Consider the following 20,121-nt stretch of genomic DNA (forward strand, 5'->3'; position numbering starts at 1 on the left):
CACATCCCAAAATGTCACTATTCGTATCTCTCATCTCAATCTTTCATTCTCATGCTTCTTTACACTTACATCACCCTTGCCCATATACACTTACTTTTATACTACTCAATACACGACTATTTCACTCATCATATCTCACAAAACATGCTCTTTACCTCGATTAGCTCATCATTCTTCCCTTTTTCTTTTCCACTATCCTTCACAACCACATTAACACATGTCTTCCTTACCCAACACATGTCCCTCATAAGCCGTCATTCTCCATGTCATAACTTCCGGTAACTTACGTATCAAGACCGTCTCACATATAAAAGAATGCGTTAAGACTCAAAACATACATGTGTATTTACCCTACGACTCAAAACAATGCAAAAACATAGCCACCGGCTCAAAACAAAAGTAAGAACATAGCCACCGACTCAAAGTGACCGCCCAATGAGGTACTCAGTCGGGTACATAACATACTAGGTCGAGTACAAGGTACTCGGTCGAGTAACTATATTACTCGGTCGAGTTTTCGACTCCAGAAGCAACTCAATTGCCGCAGAAGGATTACTCGGTCGAGTATTGGGAATACTCGGCCGAGTAGACCTTACTCGGTCGAGTATGAGACTACTCGGTCGAGTTCACGACTCCGGCGCTAAACAAGTATTATCACGGAGAGATTACTCGGCCGAATATGTAATACTCGATCGAGTATAAAAGACACTCGGCCGAGTACGGACTACTCGGTCGAGTATAGGTGCGATTCTCAAGACTGTCCAGTTTTTCGTAAAACAGTCATATCTCACTCGTTACTTGGTCATTCTGGGCGTGTGACCTATCGTTAGAATCGTAAGAGGACAAGCTATCACCTCAACTTGGAATCACAGCAATATCATTTCTCGAACTTGACTTATAACAGTTTTAAGACAACCCTTCCGTAATCGGTATTCAGATAAATCAAGCTTTCTAATGCCAAAACAACTTGAACATGCATAAGGTAACAAAAACAACTTAATACTTCTAAATACCAGTACATGGATGAACTTTTATCATTCTCACATGAAGATTAAACACGACATTCATATGCATAGACACATGAGCTTAATCTCATGCTACTACTAACAACCAAACATTAACATCATCATGATCATATAAATACATCCTACCTCACATTGCATATACTCCAATTATTTCACCTTTCGTTTACACAATTAAACAATATTTTCCATCTATATATGACACTCCACACCCCGTTTCAAAAGCCAAGTCAGAACCACATAACATGCTCCAGTGTTACACACGCAACTACGCACTTCCTTTATCATATACCACCATGGTCAGATCCTTTCATTTCATCCAACAACAATATAAGGCTCAAGTTACAAGTATTACACACACACGACTCAACATACAAAATTTTCCCCCATGTGACCGGCTTGAGATCGTAAGGGCCTTAGTGCGACCTCGGGACGTCTCCCAAGTCTTTGCGGTAGCTCCAAACAACTCTCCCCGGGTTCATTTTATTTAGACTCCCTAAGTTCATTGGGTTCATTTGTTTTAGGTGCCGGAATCGTCGGCTCTGATACCACTTTGTAACACCCCTCATACCAAGGTACCTTACCAGGACTACCCCAAAGATGAAAGGTTGTTACCATCTCGGTTGCCCGAGGTTAGTATATATATCAAAAGCAACGGTCAAACACATATATTAATGTACGGTAATTATAAAGGTTACATAGTCTCCAAGATCTAATAAACGAATTATCCAAATGGCAACAACTACCAAAACAATAACTAAAGCTCGTGATGGTGTCATCTAATCCAGCGTGGTGACTCTCCCATGATCGCCCCCAAGCTCAACAAATGTATCACTGTCACAATCTGCTCACCATCCCGAATGGATCACCGCAGGTTTTACAAAACAACAACACGGGGTCAATACTACTCAATCAATATAAGACAACAACATTACCGCTAGCGATCATCGATCTCACGCACAAGAATCCGACTACACACCGAAGTGTGTAGCCCCCCATTACCCATCGCAACAGTAATCCTCGCCGCCGGATGGGTGACCGCACCCATCCCCACCTAGTCCAGCTCATCAACGAGCGACTAACAATCCCTGTCCCTTAATGTGCACATCCCCTCCCATGGCGGGTTCCACGGAGGGCGAACTAGGGTGTGAAGCCACTCCCGCAAGTGACTCCACCACAATCACACAAACCACAGCATCACAACTGTCACAACACAATCACCTCACCACCGTCACCACAACACCCATACTCCGATGATCAGCAGATAACAACAATTATAAAACATATGCAATCTCAATCAATTAACAGTACTGAGTAGGAGAAACCCTACCTTTTCGCAACCCGCTATGCTGTAATCGACCATACAAATGCATAACAAATATCATGTCGTCACCTACAACAATAATCACATACTACAATTACACATTGCACAAACCCATTTTCCCCAATTCCATATATACAGTAACCCCAAAAGAATACAAAAGACAAGGGAATGAAACTTACCAACAGTAGAATAAGAGACTACACGCAAGGATCACGACGATTTGCACACACAACGAGATATGAGGATGATTAGGGAGTGATTAGGGAGAGATCGTAGAATGATAAAGCTTTCAAATGATATTAGAAACTGACGCGGAAATATAAAATACCCTAAACATTCCCTAATCAAACCGTCGAAATAACACTCCGCCAAACCGGACACTCGGTCGAGTAAGAGTGTACTCGGCCGAGTGTCCCATACTCGGTCGAGTGTTAACTATACCCGGCCGAGTGTTCCTCGCGAACCAAAACAACACACAACCTCGACTACTCGGCCGAGTAGGCGCTACTCGGTCGAGTAGTCACCAAGGAAAATCCGTAGTGTTACAGTTAAGGCACGGAATAAAAATAAAATAAAAAGATAAAAAGATAGACGGATCTAGCCTCTTTGCGGTTAGGCAATCAAGAGCACGAGGCTCTGATACCAATTGAAGAGTCTATCACACCCGAAATACTCGAGAGGGGGGGGGTGAATTGAGTATTTAAAAATTATGCCTACTTTTTATTTTATATCAAGGTAATTAATTACTTAAAGTTTATTGATTAAACTTTAACTAATTAACTAATTGATTATGAACGAATGAAATGACTGAAACGAAAGATGCAAAGACACACGATATTTGAAGTGGTTCAGCTTCACACGTCGAAGCCTACGTCCACTATTCTCGATTAATAATTTTAGTACCTTACTCCGGATTACAAAATTATCAACCCAACTCGTATAGTTAACTCTAACTATAACTCGATTTGAATATCACTAGATATTCGATTTGACTATCTTAAGTTACTAAGAAAGCACTTGATTGTTCTTCTAAGTGTTCACACAATTGAACGAGTAAGAAACAATATGAAGTACTATTATCTTATGACGTAATCTTAAGGAAAGATAAGCAATTTGAAGAGCACGACTTTTCGTAAATATTTTCTAAAACAAAACAATAAGACAATTAAGAATTAAACTCAAATATGTTTTGCAAAGTTTCTTGTATTTCAAAAAGCTTAGATAAATGAAGAATGATCAATTGTATTTATAGTAGAAGTGGGTACTAGGGTTTGCACGAAACCCTAGAATGCCGTAGAATAGGCGGCAAGGGTATAAGAGATAAATTTTTATCTCTTCCCTAAATTTAATCCAAGATAATTTAGTTTTAAGTAAATAAGATAAAAGTAAATCTTATTTAACAAGTAAAACTATATCTTTAAGATGTTAGGATAAGTAAACAAATCAAATCATATATTATAAAGATAGAAAAGTATCTTATATAAATATAAGCTAGATTTGATTAGATAGTTTACTTAATCTCAACAACCTCACACGCCCCAATGGTTTGCGACTCACGGTGAAACCCTAGGCCCGTGTCCATCTTGGATAAAACCTATCTCCTTGGATTAGGGTTAGATTAGATAGACTAGCAAACCCTAGGTAGCATGACGACCCATAAGTCGTTTTACTAACCAATAGGAATATACAAGTCACCAATTATAATAACCCATAATTCAACTCTACTATATACAAAAGATTTCGAAATAAGTTTAAGAGAATTTTACTCTTTGAAAAATGATTTTAAAACTATTAAAATCGTGCCTTTAAAATGCTACCTAAAGTTATAGTAGAAACAACTATAACTTTAAGTTTGGTTAGTAAAGTTATAGGTGAAATAGCTATAACTTTACTTTCCCAATACTCTTATCTTAAGATACGTCATTAGATGAAGACCTATACTAACTAAACTTCCTGGAGATGTTCAGTAAAGGATCTTCTCTTTATCTTGACCAAGAGCTCTTCATCTTGAGCTTTGTTAGAGACTTGATCTAGCCTTTTACTTGAATGATCATCATACTTGAAACTTGTTACAGTTGCTTATGATGCTTTAAGAACTTTCAATGTTATAGCTCAAGCTGCTATGACATGACTTGAATGATGCTTCACAAATCTTCAATGTTATAGCTAAGAGAGCTATAACATTACTTGCTAAACTTGTAATCCTAAGTTAATCTAACAAAGACTTGAACAAACAATTACGAGCAAGAGTATATAAAATAAGACATACACTTGTCATTATCAAAACTTAATCATATATCTATATGGTCCAACACAATATATATAATATAAACAATGCAAATTTTTAATTTTTTTGAAATTTTTCACTTTTAAGTCATTTTTTATAATTTTTCCAAATTAACAAGTAAATGTATTTACAAATATTTACCAAGTGAATATTTTCCTCTCCACACTTAAGATGCACATCGCCCTCGATGGGACAAAAGTAGGAAGAGAATGGAAAATTAAAGAACATATTTTTGTATTTTTCAAAATTAAAAACATGTTTTTGTCTTTTGAAATATTCAATTTTTTTGGAATTTTTGATTTTTTTTAAAGGAATGTGCAATAAAATATGTAACATGTTTTTGGAATTTTTCAAAATTTTCAAATTTTTATGGTTTTTATATAATGAATCCCCTCCCCACACTTAAAACGTGACATTCTCCTCAATGGAACAAATGTAGGGAGGGAACTAAACTCCAAGTAAAGTATAAGTAAGTAAGGGAAGAGTATATATATACAATTTAGTGGTTCTTAAGGGACTCCACAAAACCTCTCATCCAAAATTTTGCTTCTTAATTCCTTTGGTGATGTGATCCATGTCACACAAGGCACGTAGTAACTGGTCAAAAGCTTTAGCGAAAGCCGCAAATAGACACAAGTAGTGCTAAGCTATCGTGAACCGCACCCGACCTCTTCTCCAACACTTCTTCTCTTTCTTCTTTTTGCCCTTCTTTGTACCATCTCTTGGGTCCTTTATCGTAAAGTAGTAGCTAAGAGTTAAGGGGAGAGGCATCTCATGAACTTCATAGAATGAGGAAATCTCCTCATTGTCATCAAAGGGAGGGGAATGGTAAGGAATAAGAGGTGGAGGAGTCAACTTCTCAACATTGAGGTTCACGATGCTATCATTTATGTCCCAATTTCTTTGACTCTCTAATTGAACCGAACCATTTCCAAAGATGAGAGCTTCAATTTCTTCCAAACTTGAGTCAAAACTACAAATGTCGTAGTTTTTCTCATGCCTCCTCAACTCTCCAAATATGGCAAGCTCAAATTCATCAACCCATTTCCCAACTTTTACCTTCTTACCCACACTTACCATTAACACACACTTCTTCTTTATCCTCATAAAGGTCCCAACACTCATTCGTTGAGGCAACAAGCTCACGATCATTGATAATTTTTTGTTTTGAGGTGACTTCCGCTAGGAAGTTGTGCTAAGGAGGCATTTCTTTCATAGATGGAAGAGTTGTTTCTATATTTTTCACCAAGCTCATGAATCTCTCGTGTCGTAAGTCTTAATTGTTGTTCACCTTCTCAACCATAATTTCCTTTAAAACAAAATGCTCATCATTTTGGGGTTCATAAGAATGTGGACTTCTTTGAGTGTTAAAGTCCCTTGATTGGCCATGTAAGAATCAAATGTCCTTTGGTGTGCTTGGACATTGGTGATATTAATTATCAAATTATCGAATTGTTGGTCTTGATGGGCCTCTCTTTGTTCATATTCTTTCAATGGAAGAATTGGAATTTAGGGGTTCAATGAATGGAGGTTGGTAAGGTTGTTGAAATTGTTGTTGTGGAGGTGGATAATCGGGGTCAAAAGGTTGCCCTTCATGAGGAAATCTTGGCTCTTGATTTGCAATTGCCCGGTAAGAATTTTCTTGATGTTAGTAAGTGAATTGGCTAGAAGGTGGTTGATCTTGTAAAACATAGCATTCTTGTAGGTATGGGTCTTGTTGTGGAAAGGATGAGCAAATGTCATATGAATGCCCAATCCCACCACAATTCTCACAAGTAGGAGTATATTGTTGATAGTTTTTTGGAGGAGACATTTGTTGAGAATAGGTCCTTGGTGGTGACCTTGGCTCTTGTATATGATAGACCTCGTAGTGACTAACCATCATCTTGCCCGGAAAATCTTCTCAATCTCTCGGTCAAGAGGGAAAAGAGAACCGGTATTTCATGTGCACTCAAAAAGAGATCAAATAATCCTAATGCTAAGAATGCACTAGGACAAGGATGGAAAAACAAACAAATAAAAAAAACTAATCCTTGAAACAAACAATTAATCTAATCCAATAACGTCGTCCCCGGCAACGGCGCCATTTTGATACCAAAGTTTGTCATACTCCTCGATATACAAACAATATTTGTAAAACTCAATACCAAACTAATGAATATAGTAGGGTAAGGAGGTCGATCCACAGAGATGGTGTGTTAGAAATGGTTTATAAGTCTCAGTCTTCGTTTTAGTCTAGTCGGTCAATAAGATTGATGTTGGAAATATTCTAAAAGTAACTAAAGCAAGAAATGAATGACCAAATAACAAGTAATCAATGGAAATAGATATAAAAATGACTAATTAAGGGAGTTATGGGATTAAGGGAGTTCATGTATCCAATAGAGTTCTCAATGGGGTTTAAAGATTCATTAATCGACAAAGTATAAGTGCTAAAACGAGGTCCTAATACTCTCTCGAGTCACTAAGTACCCAACCACTCTATTACCCACTCTCGTGACAATAATAAGAAACGGTCTCACCCTAAGTGTGCCTAATCAAGTCCCGGGTCTCCTACATCGACTCAATAACAAGGTCAAATAACACTAATCGTCATTAGGGTTACACAACACATTAAATTACCAATTAAGTGACAAATTACCACAAATGACTCAACGATTAGCGATAATAATGACTACCCATCAAATGAAATCCCAATTTAATACACTAATCCCTTCCCCCCTAACTAATTACTCTACTCTAACATAATCAAATTAACACTAATTAAACTACTAATTAACAATAAACATGGGATAAACATAATTAAACTACAAAAGATTCAAACTTTAATTAAATTAAACATTAAAATTATCTAAACAACAAAAAATAAATAAAAACAATAATGAAAGAGAAGGATGAGAAATTGATACCATATGAAATGAAAGACTAGAAATTGCATGATCTAAGAAAATGATTACAAAAGCTTGAAACTTAAAATGGATTAATTGACTAAATTAAACTAATTAAAGAGAAATAATGGAGGATTTTATTGTTTTCTATCTACTGGATGTTATTTCCCTAATGTTCGGCCAAATTGACAAATTGGTAAGAAAAAGTAAGGGGTTATGGACAAATTGGTAAAAAAAGTTTATTTTTGGACAAATTGGTAAAAAAAAAATGATGAATTGGACAAATACACCAAAAAATAAGTAATCATCCAAATAACTAGTGTGTAATTAGTTACTTACCAATTTCGGTCTGTTGGCCGGGTAAATTTCGGGGAGCAAGAGGTTAGTGTTGAATCGCATTCAATTTAGGTTAGTTTTTAATAGTTCATGAAAGAGATTGCATTTTTGGGAGCCCGAATATGACTCAGAATCAGAATTGACCCGACCCGACCACGACCCGAGCTTTGTTGACACGTAACAGACCCGACCCGAAATAACCCGATCTGAAAACACCCAACTCGAAAATGACCCGATAAACATAACTCTAAATGACCGTATGAAATCACAATTAAATTATTTACGTTGCAATAAAAAACTAATCATTAAAACTAAACTATAAATAGGTAATAATCTAAAATGCACTTTTTTTTCTCTTAATTATTGGCCTGAAAATGACCTGGACCGAAATAACCCTACCCGCTTAACCCGAAACAGACCCGACCAACAAACACTGCTACCCGAAAAATTCCCGACCCGAAATAACCTACCCGCTTACTCTGAAACAGACTCGTCCAACAAACACCGCTGCCCGAAACATACCTGATCGACAAACAGACTCGGAATTGGGTAAGTAATTGATTACACACTAATTATTTGGATGACTACTTATTTTTTGGTGTATTTGTCTAACCCATCATTTTTTTTTACCGATTTATCCAAAGACAAACTTTTTTTACCAATTTATCCATAACCCCTTACTTTTTTTACCAATTTATCAATTTGGCCCCTAATGTTCTTTTGGTTGCGTCTAAATGTAAAAGGTTGGTGAGCTGTCTAAATGTTGCTTTGTCTTTATATAGCTCAAACAAAATAGATGAAACGACAGGAACATTTAACAAAACGCAGCATCACTTAAATAGGGGCAAAGACGTCTTTCTTCATCTCCGCTTCATTCTTCTCAAAACTCAGCCAATTCAGTCAATTAATCAACCCAATCAAATAAAAAACCCGCAGGATACGGAATAGGCTGATGGCAGTGTGGTGGAGATGCGGTGCTCGTTGAGATGGAGGTTGAGTGGAGGTGAATTGAAAACTGGGCTATGGTAGTGGCAATGCGAGTCAGGATTCGATTGAAGATGGAGACGGTGGTCGAATTTGGCTCGACGGCGGCTATTGTAAGATCCCTGAAAAAAAATCTGCTTTTTTAAAATACGTAAATAAATAATATGGAGTCGTCAGTAAGTTTTATAAAAAAACATACAAAAACAAATTTAACGGAAAATGCCCCTTTTGATCCCTGGATTGGGGACTGATCCGTCACTCTGATCTGAACCAAAGATTGCGGATTCGGGGGTAAAGGTACGGTCAGAGAAGGTGTTAGGCACCCGAACCGTGGGTCTATCAAACTGACGACCTCTACTATTTATTTGTAATATTATATATTTGACGAAATTAAGACAAAGAAAATAAAGTTATAAACAAACTTTATACAATTATTTATAAGGACAAGTTAAATGGTTAGTTTACGCACAATAATACAAATAATACGATAATAAAGGAAATAAATAAGAGAACGAAATAAGAAAAGAAAAGAAAATTTATTTGATATTGGTACCGTCAAGCCTATGTAGATGTTGACTATTAATGAATTTTGACTTTATCGTAAATTAACGGCTCCTATGCACATGTATGGACCTGGGACAATTTAATTTGAAATTTGTGATTTCATTTTGAATCTGAGATCGTATATTTGAGACTATGAAAAGTATATAATTTTTGGAACGGTCTTGTGTATATCAGATGCCCCTTCAATTGTGACAGACTTGGCAGTATTTATACTAGCCTTAGGACGAGGTATCAAAAAGCTGGAATCTAGAGATGTATAATTTGTATCATATAAAATTACTTGTCCGTGTCTTTGCATTGTAGTGAAATGCTGTCATGACTCATGTGCAACATGATTGTTGGATCCTACATTTATGTGAAATCCAATAGGTTTTGGTATAGACGGGTGGGGTGAATAGATGGGTAAAGACCTCTAATAAAATGGGTAGGGGAGATAAGGTGGGGCACCCCCATGTGCTTCCCACTTTATGGCAAATGGGTATTTTGTGAGGAGAAATGATATCCGTCTATACGTATAGACGGATAATGTCCGTCTATAATGAGAATTTGTGAAATCTTTTATTCACCTAATCCAATCACAAGTGGGTACTAGTGTATTACAGGAATGGTAAGGGTCAGCACATCTATACACTTCCATGGGCCAAAATCGACAATATGGTACAAATAGATTACCGGTGTAGTCAATGTGGGTTATAAGCGTAAAAAGCCGTCAACTATAACATCGTTAATTTTCATTTAGTCATTAAAGTAGCCTCATTATCGGGTACTCGTAAGGCTAGTAGACAACTTTCAGATGTCTACGGAAGCCCCCACTTTGACCGAGTCTGAGTAAGACGAAGGTCAAAGCAGTCCGGTCGGGACAGAAAAAGGTTAAGAAACGTACCTGGGTGTAATACTACGGTTTTATGAGCCTCTGGGTACTCTATCGAGTGGGCCTTACTCTGTCGAGTAAGGGTGTTTTGGTTTTTAGAAAAGTATTATGCATGTAGGGTACTCGATCGAGCATCCTGGGTACTCGATCGAGTACGTCAGCTACTCGATCGAGTAGCTCGGTTTACGGGTGATGTTTTGTCGGGTTTTGTTAATAACACGGATTAGTGTTTAAATCGTTCCGTCATCTTCATATAATACACTTTTACAAACCTAACTACATTGAAAAGAGATTTAAGTTACGTTCTTCGCATTCATCCGTGTGATTGACAAATCCCGGAGCTTGAAAGGTCGGATTTCATCGTTCTTTACATCTTTGTGATCCTTGCGTCGAGGGTAAGATCTACGTACCGATTTTATATTATTTAATCAAGTATGTTTAAACCCTAATTTGGGAGATTGAGGATTTGTGTTAGGTTTTGTATGGTTAGTGATTATGTGATGATATGTTAGGAGGAGGATTCGTAGAGGAGGCTTTTTGATACAGCTGTTGAGATCGTCTGCGTGTGTTGCATTCCAGGTAGGGTTTCCCTACTCAGTATTAGTCACATAATGTGTTGGTTGTTGGTTGTGATTGTTGTATAATATCGTATTCGTATTGTGACGGTTGTGGGAATTGGTTACTGTTGATAGTTGTAATTGTTTGTATCTGTCTGTGGTATTCGGGGTGCGTCCCTGGCTGAGTGGGGTCACTTGCGGGAGTGGCTTCATGCCCATTATTCGCCTTCTGTGGAACCCGCCACAGAAGGGATGTGCACATTAATGGATTTGGGTTATGCGCTCTATGGTATGAGCGGGGCTTAGGTGGGAACGCAGGCTGCGGTCCCCCATCAAGGCGGAGTGGAGTAACTGTTGCGACGGGTACTCTGGCATGACTACACACTTTAGTGTGTAGTCAGTGATGAGGAGTGATTATGGAGTTTGGGTTATGTGACGGTTGAGATGTGTTGGTTTATGTCTTATAGTGATTATATATATGATTGTGTGATTAGTACTGACCCCGTCTTTGTTTTGAAAAACTGTGGTGATCCATGCGGGGATGGTGAGCAGTTGTTGAGCAGGTATGAGTCGAGACATATGGGCTAGGCTAGGATGAGTCACCACGAGATGATAGAGTCTTCCGTTTGTAGCTTGATAGTTTGTCGGACATTTTATTTAGTTGATCATCAGTTGGTTTAAGAACATGTAACCGTATTTTTATCAGTTGGTTTTGGATTGTATTCACTAAACTTTATACTATTTAAATGTTGTTTCTTTATTGTCTTTTGATTATCATTGCCTCGGAAAACCGAGATGGTGACATCTTTATACCTGAGTTGTCCTGGTAAGGCACTCGGAGTATGGGGGTGTCACAAAGTGGTATCAGAGCGACGATCCTGAAACCTGTAACTAATGAATTTAATGAATATAGGGAGTCAATTAAAAATGAAGCCGGGGTAAAAGTTGTAGGAGCTAATGCAAAGGCTTGGGAGACGTCCTAAAGTCGCGAACTCGCCCTGCAATTTTGAACTGGTCACAAGTGGGGTATGTGTCAAGGTCGTATGTGTTGTCTGTTGGTTCAAATGTGTGCATAACGGTGTGTGTTGTGAACTGTTGGATGTTGGAAGTGGAGAATTGAAAGTATGGTTAAAAAAGAAGAGATATGTTTTATATGTAAATTGAATGAAAAGCATATTGGTTGTTTATAACGTGGCAATTTGATAACATGAGTAGAATTGTTCGTTGATTGTGTATAGAATCGCTAGAAAACATGAGTATTTGTGATAGTATTGAAAGTGTGGTAATATATGTAAGATTGGGAAGTGAGATAACATGCGGGTAGAAATCACGAGTCTGCATGACTCGATCGAGTGGGGGTCACTCGATCGAGTGAGGGGCACTCGATCGAGTGGGGGGCACTCGATCGAGTGGGTGAGGTGCTCGATCGAGTGGGTCTGACTCGATCGAGTGGATAGTTGACGTTTTTATGGTCAGAACCGTATTTTGGGGTACTCGATCGAGTACATAGGGGCACTCGATCGAGTAGAGGGCACTCGATCGAGTGGCTGGTCAGCTCGGTCGAGTATGTTAGAGATCGGAAGGTCCGTTTGGGGTCCGAGCCCGGGCACTCGATCGAGTATGTTGGGCACTCGATCGAGTAGCCTCAACTCGATCGAGTAGGTTTTGGCACTCGATCGAGTGGGTTCTGGCAAATTTGTTTTTATTATTTTGGGTTATAGTATGTATGTTTATATCTACCTTTTCTTATATAGTTTCAAGATGCCGCCAAAGAAAACCGCTTTGTATGCGAGAGCTGAGAGCATGAACGTTGACGATATAGTTAAGATGTTAGAGCATCAAGATGCTCTTACGGAGGCCCTAAAGAGAGTGGGGAAAGATAAGGAGGTTGATCACTCTATGATCAGTCTCTATATAGCGAGATTTAACCCGAAAAAGTATAAGGGAACCGGGGAGCCAACTCTTCTTGACAGTTGGCATCGTGAGATGGAGAATATTCTGGATCTGGTACATTGTCCGGATGAGATGAGGGTAGAACAAGATGCGTTCTACTTTAGGGAGGCAGCATGAGAGTGGTGGAATAAGGTGAAAATGAGTGCTAGAGAGATGTATGAGAAGCAGAGGCCGCCTGCTATCCCTTGGGAAGAGTTTAGGAAAGCTATGAAGAGGGAGTTCGTGCCGGAGCATGTGAGGAGTAAGTTTAGGGAGGAGTTTGATGGGTTTAAGATGACCTCTGAGATGTCTGTGGCTGAGTACTACTAGCAGTTTAATGAGAAGTCTAGATATGCTGAGGATATGGGATTGAGTGAGGAGAACCTAGCTCTGAGGTTCGAGAAGGGGTTGACCCCCAAGATAATGGATAAGTTACCCGTGAGAGTCCTTACTGATGTTAAAGAAGCTTATGAGAGGGCTAGGAGAGCTGAGAGGTTGGTAGAGATGGCCCGGGAGAGAGGTGTTGAGAAAAGAAAGGCTTAGAGCGAGGGTGGTGGCCCATCTAGCTACAAGAAAGGCAACCACACTCAGGCTAGAGTATATTCTTCTAGTTCAGGGTTTAATGCTGGGGCTTCATACGGGCGTGGCCGTGGTAGTAGTGGTGGTAGTTGGGGTGTGGCCTGCTTTAACTGTGGCGGTGTAGGCCACAAGAGACATGAGTGCACCAGTGCGGCGAAAGGGGGTTACCAGAGGTCGGGACAGAGGATTTTTTCTCAGGGGCCGGCACAGAGTTTTGCGAGCAACAGACCGGCTGTGTCATGGAACAACCGGGGAGGTCAGAGCAACAACGGGGGAGGTAACCGCAATGGCGGTAATTCTTATCAGAAGCCAGCTACGAACACCAACCACAGCCAGGGGTCGGGTGCTAAGCCGACTACCTTTGCCAGTACTGTCCAAGGAGGTGGGCAGAAGACCAGTGGAAAGCTGTTTATGATGGAGAAACAAGCAGTTGAGGACGACGCACATGTTATCACTGGTACCTTTCTTGTTAATGGTGTTTACACCTTTGTTTTGTTTGATTCAGGGGCGTCGCAGTCGTTTGTATCTTCGAGTCATGTTAAACAGTTGGGTTTGAGAGAGTATGAGTCTGTAAGTGAGCAAGTTTTTATACCTTCGGGAGAGTCTGTAACATGTGGGAGGTTGTTTAGATATGTATCTATGATAGTTGGGCAAGTTGATCTACCTGTAGACTTGCTAGAGTTTCCTTTAAACGGTTTTGAGATGATAGTTGGAATGGATTGGTTAGGGAAGTACAAAGCAAAGATATAATGTCATCAAAATAAAGTGTCTTTGAGAGGTCCTAAGGCATTAGTGTGTCTTATCGTGGGTTTGTTGTCAAACCCAAAGTTAAGTTGATTGCAGCTGTGACTTTGAAGTCCTATCTGAGGAAGGGGTGCCCGTTGATCTTGTGCTATGTGAGAGATGACCGGATAGAGAGTCCGACAGTTTATCAGATACCAGTGGTGGGGGATTTTTCAGATGTCTTTCCAGAGGATATTCCGGGGTTGCCGCCGAAGAGGGAGATAGATTTCACGGTTGGGCTGAAACCGGGGACGGGGCCAATCTCTAAGGCACCGTACCGGATGGGTCCTAAGGAGTTGGAGGAGCTCAGGAAACAGTTAGATGATCTGATAGAGAAGGGATACATTAGACCTAGTATCACCGTGGGGAGCACCAGTTCTTTTTGTGAAAAAGAAAGATGGGAGTTTGAGGTTGTGCATAGATTACAGGGAGCTGAACCTAGTGACGGTGAACAACAAGTATCCTTTGCCAAGGATAGATGACCTGTTTGATCAGTTGAGTGGTGCATCAGTCTTTTCCAAGATTGATTTGAGGTCGGGGTACCATCAGGTGAAGATTAGAGAGGTGGACATACCAAAGACAGCTTTCACATCGAGGTATGGCCATTATGAGTATGTGGTAATGCATTTTGGGTTATCTAATGCACCGGCTGTGTTTATGGATTTGATGAATAGAGTTTTCAGTCAGTTTTTGGACAACTTTGTGGTGGTTTTCATCGATGACATCTTAGTCTACTCCAAGACTAAGGAGGAACATGAGGAACATCTGAGGATTGTGCTGCAGACCTTGAGGGAGCATGAGTTGTATGCTAAGTCAGTCAACCGTGAGTTCTGGTTAGAGAAAGTTGCTTTTCTGGGACATGTGATCTCTAAGGATGGGGTAGCTGTGGATACGGCAAAGATTAAGGCAGTTACCAAGTGGGAAGCACCGAAGAATGTAGCTGAGATCCGGAGTTTCTTGGGTTTAGCTGGATACTACAGACGGTTCGTGAAGGATTTCTCCAAGATTGCTAGACCTATGACAACTTTGATGAGGAAAGAGAACAGGTTTCGTTGGGATGAGAGTTGTGAGACGGCGTTCCAAACATTAAAGGAGCGTTTGACCACTGCTCCTATCTTAGCATTGCCTGAAGGGAGTGAGAACTTCGAGGTTTATACAGATGCCTTGAAGAATGGGTTGGGGTGTATGCTGATGCAGAACGGTAAAGTCATTGCCTATGCTTCTAGGCAAATGAAACCTTATGAGGAGAATTATACTACACACGATCTAGAGTTAGGTGCAGTGGTGTTTTCTCTCAAGATTTGGAGACATTACCTTTATGGGGCGACCTTTAAGGTATTCTCAGATCACAAGAGTCTCAAGTACATCTTCACTCAAAAGGAGTTGAACATGAGACAGAGGAGGTGGATGGAGTTGATTGACGATTATGACATGGATATTATCTACCATGAAGGTAAAGCCAATGTAGTTGCAGATGCTTTGAGCAGGAAGAGTGTACATTCCTTGTGCACAACTATATCTTTGATGAGGTTGAGAGATGAGATTGAGAGGTTTGGGATACATATGATGCAGAGAGGGGATGCCTTGGGAGATTTGACAGTGCAGCCTGATCTATATGATGATATTCGAGGTAAATAGGTGTTGGATCCTAAGATGGTAGAGTGGAGAGCTGGAGTAGAGAAAGGGACAGTGTCTAGATTCTCTATTCATACAGACGGTAGTTTGAGGTTTGATGGGAGGTGGTGTGTCCCTAATGATGAGGAGCTGAAAAAGACAATCATGACAGAGGCATATTGTACACCATATTCGGTACATCCAGGGGGTGACAAGTTGTACAAGGACTTAAAGAAGACGTTCTGGTGGCCTGGGATGAAGAAAGAAACAGCTTAGTTTGTGGCCCGTTGTTTGACATGTCAGAGAGTTAAAGGGGAATAGCGATGACCACAAGGTAAGATTAAGTCTCTTGAGGTACCTGAGTGGAAGTGAGAATCCATCTCTATGGATTTTATCGTGGGTTTGCCAAAGGGTCAGCAGGGTAACAACATGATATGGGTTATAGTGGATCGACTGACCAAGTCAGCTCATTTTGTGCCAATGAAAGATACATGGACTAAGGCACAATTAGCTATGGCTTATCGGAAGCATGTGTTAAGGTTACATGGGGTGCCTAAAGACATAGTATCTGACAGAGATGCGAGGTTTATCTCAAGGTTTTGGGAAGAGTTGCAGGAATCTTTGGGAACGACATTGAAGATGAGTACAACATTTCATCATGCAACAGACGGTCAGACTGAGAGAACAATCAAGACTCTTGAGGATATGTTATGAGCTTGTGTGATGGATTTTGGTGGTAGCTGGGAACAGAGGTTGGATTTGATTGAGTTTTCTTACAACAACAACTATCACACTAGTATTGGCATGGCGCCATTTGAGGCCTTATATGGGAGGAGATGTAGGAGTCCCATTTGTTGGGATGACAGTGCAGAGGCAGTGGTTTAGGACCAGAGATGGTACATGAGATGGTTGAGCAGATAAAGATGATCAGGGAAAGGATGAGAGCAGCTCAGGATAGGCAAAAGAGTTATGGAGATCTACCTCGCCGGGATATCGAGTTTCAGGTTGGGGACAAGGTTCTTCTGAAGGTGTCTCCTATGCGTGGGGTTATGAGGTTTGAGAAGAGAGGCAAGCTGAGTTAGAAGTTCATAGGGTCATATGAGATCCTAGACCGGGTTGGAGAGGTTGCTTATCGTTTGGCTTTACCGTCTTCTTTGGATAGGGTACATAACGTGTTTCATGTATCTCAGTTGCGTAAGTATGTGAGTGATCCGTCATATGTGTTAGAGGCAGAGAGCATAGAGCTAGATGAGTCGTTGTCTTATCTTGAGGTGCCTAATCAGATTCTTGACCGGAAGTTTAGGAAGACTAGGAGTGGTGAGACAGTTTTGCTTAAGATCCTTTGGTCTAATGATGAGGTAGAGGAAGCTGCACGGGAGGCAGAGGAGGCCATGAGAGAGCGTTACCCTTTCCTTTTTTATCAGGTATGTATGGTTACGGGGACGTAACCTTGTTTCTTTTAGGGGGTAGGGGATGATCGCAAAGAGTTTTTACACCCTTTTTGTGTTGTGTCGGTATGTTTTTTAGTGGTTTGAGTCGGGTTGAGTTTGATTGGTAGCATGTTTTTATGTTGAGTTTTGTTTTGGTTGTTTTGTCGGGAGTGTGGTGGTATGTTTTGTTTTTTTGTGGTTTGAACTTTGGGGACGAAGTTCTTTCTAAGGAGGGAAGACTGTAATACTACGGTTTTATGAGCCTCTGGGTACTCTATCGAGTGGGTCTTACTCTGTCGAGTAAGAGTGTTTTGGTTTTTAGAAAAGTATTCTGCCTATTGGGTACTCGATCGAGCATCCTGGGTACTCGATCGAGTAAGTGGCACTCGATCGAGTACGTCAGCTACTCGATCGAGTAGCTCGGTTTACGGGTGATGTTTTATCGGGTTTTGTTAATAACACGGATTAGTATTTAAATCGTTCCGTCATCTTCATAATACACTTTTACAAACCTAACTACATTGAAAAGAGATTTAAGTTACGTTCTTCGCATTCATCCGTGTTATTGACAAATCCCGGAGCTTGAGAGGTCGAATTTCTTCGTTCTTTACATCTTTGTGATACTTGCGTCGAGGGTAAGATCTACGTACCGATTTTATATTATTTAATCAAGTTGGTTTAAACCCTAATTTGGGAGATTGGGGATTTGTGTTAGTTTTTGTATGAGCGGGGCTTAGGTGGGAACGGCTGCGGTCCCCCACTGGCGGAGTGGAGTAACCTGTTGCGACGGGTACTCTGGCAGGACTACACACTTTAGTGTGAAGTCAATGGTGAGGAGTGATTATGGAGTTTGGGTTATGTGACGGTTGAGATGTGTTGGTTTCTGTCATATAGTGATTATATATATGATTGTGTGATAGTACTGACCCCGTTTTTGTTTTGAAAAACTGTGGTGATCGATGCGGGGATGGTGAGCAGTTGTTGAGCAGGTATGATTCGAGACATATGGGCTAGCTGGGATGAGTCACCACGAGATGATAGAGTCTTCCGCTGTAGCTTGATAGTTTGTCAGACATTTTATTTAGTTGATCATCAGTTGGTTTAAGAAAATGTAACCGTATTTTTATCAGTTGGTTTTGGATTGTATTCACTAAACTTTATACTATTTAAATGTTGTTTCTTTATTTTCTTTTGATTATCATTGCCTCGGGAAACCGAGATGGTGACATCTTTATACCTGAGTGGTCCTGGTAAGGCACTCGGAGTATGGGGGTGTCACACTAGGCCTCTTACATTACCTGTCTAGAGTAGCTGGAAACTGGAGTGGCTTAGCAAAACTTTGTTTCACTAATCTGGAATGAAGCTGGTAAAACTTTTTCTCACCAATTTGGATACTGGCATGGCAAAACTTTGTTTCGCCGGTCTGGAATCTGGTAAAGCAAAACTTTGTTTTGCTTGTGTGGAATCTGGAATAACCAAACTTTGTTTAGCTGGTTTGGAATCTGGTATTTCAGAACTGCTATAGGTTCATTGGTCTGGATCTGGAAAAGCAAAACTTTGTTTCGTTTAGTGGTGAACCTGCAAAATTCTTATTTCACAAGCTCGAATACGTATCAGGGCCCGCCGACCAAAGGATTCTTAGGTTCGCAGGTGAACGAAGCTGGATTGCTTAGTTTCGCAGGTGAACGAAGCTGGATTGCTTAGCTTTGCAGGTGAACAAAGCTTGATTTTTGCTTAGCTTCGCAGGGGAACGAAACTGGATTTTTAATTTATGCCGCTGGTGAACGGAATGAGATTGCTTAGTTTCGCAGGTGAACGAAACTGGATTTTGAAATTATTCCGCAGGTGAACGAAATAAGATTGCTTAGTTTTGCAGGTGAACAAAACTGGACTGCTTAGCTTTGCAGGTGAACAAAGCATTTTTTTATTTGCTTAGCTGCGCAGGTGAACGAAGCTGGATTAGAACATAAAATCTGATTTTATAAGCTAGGACGCGTGTCAGGGCCCGCCGACCAATTGATTTGAAAATTGCAAAATTTTATTTTGCAAAATGCAAGTTCAGAAAATTTTATTTTACGAACTCAAATGCATGTCAGGCTTGCCGACCAATTGATTTGAAAATTTTATTTCGCAAAAAGACAAGTTTAGAAAATTTTATTTTAAGAACTCAAATGCATGTCAGGGCCTGCCGACCAATTGATTTGAAAATTGCAAAATTTTATTTCGCAAAAAGACAAGTTCAGAAAGTTTTATTTTAAGAACTCAAATGCATGTCAGGGCCTGCCGACCAGGATGAATTTCAAAATTTTATTTCTAAATAAGTTGAATTTGAAAATCGCAAAATTTTATTTCACGAAAAGGGCTGGGAAATTTTTGATTGATTTTGAAACTGGTAAAATTTTATTTTACGAAGAGATGAGACTTTTTGCGAAAGCCCCCACTTTGGATGAATCTGGAAGATGAATGACAAAATAGTCGACTAGGAGTAGTTAGTGACAAAACTGGAGTAGTTAGTGATAAATATGTGACACCTAGCTGGATTAGAACTCAAATGCATGTGATGAATGCAGAATGAAGTGTTTTCGAAAACAGTTAAAATGATTATCCAATTTTTGAAAAGATTTTTTGAAAAAGATGGGGTCTGACCCAAATGTGATCCAAGTAGAAAGACTAGACACTGACTGGACATTTTTACTTTGAAAGTATCTCTGATGTGGAGAATATTTATCATTTTTATTTGACTTGTTAATTTGAGTTATTCTTTGATGAGTTCTGCCCTCTTTAAAGTAACAAGCTATACTAATTAAGCAACACTAACACTACTACAAATCCAGGCAACTACAACGGCTCTTTAACAACGCTTATTCACGAAAATCACCAAAAGACGTTGTAGAATGGATAATTATCTTTGCGCGAAATTTTACTAAACTTAATTACAACGGTTATGTTT

The 20,121-nt window shown here is 39.8% G+C and overlaps 1 long non-coding RNA gene across 1 annotated transcript; it reads left to right on the forward strand.

Moving 5' to 3' along the window:
* Window positions 1–8,666: 8,666 nt before the first annotated feature.
* On the forward strand, window positions 8,667–18,304 carry LOC141627345 (uncharacterized). Its single transcript, XR_012536912.1, has 3 exons — window positions 8,667–8,954; window positions 10,789–10,855; window positions 18,150–18,304. It is a non-coding gene; the product is annotated as an uncharacterized LOC141627345 (long non-coding RNA).
* The last annotated feature ends 1,817 nt before the right edge of the window (window positions 18,305–20,121 follow it).

Source organism: Silene latifolia, chromosome Y (genome assembly GCF_048544455.1).
Source record: "Silene latifolia isolate original U9 population chromosome Y, ASM4854445v1, whole genome shotgun sequence".
NCBI classification, from domain to species: domain Eukaryota; kingdom Viridiplantae; phylum Streptophyta; class Magnoliopsida; order Caryophyllales; family Caryophyllaceae; genus Silene; species Silene latifolia.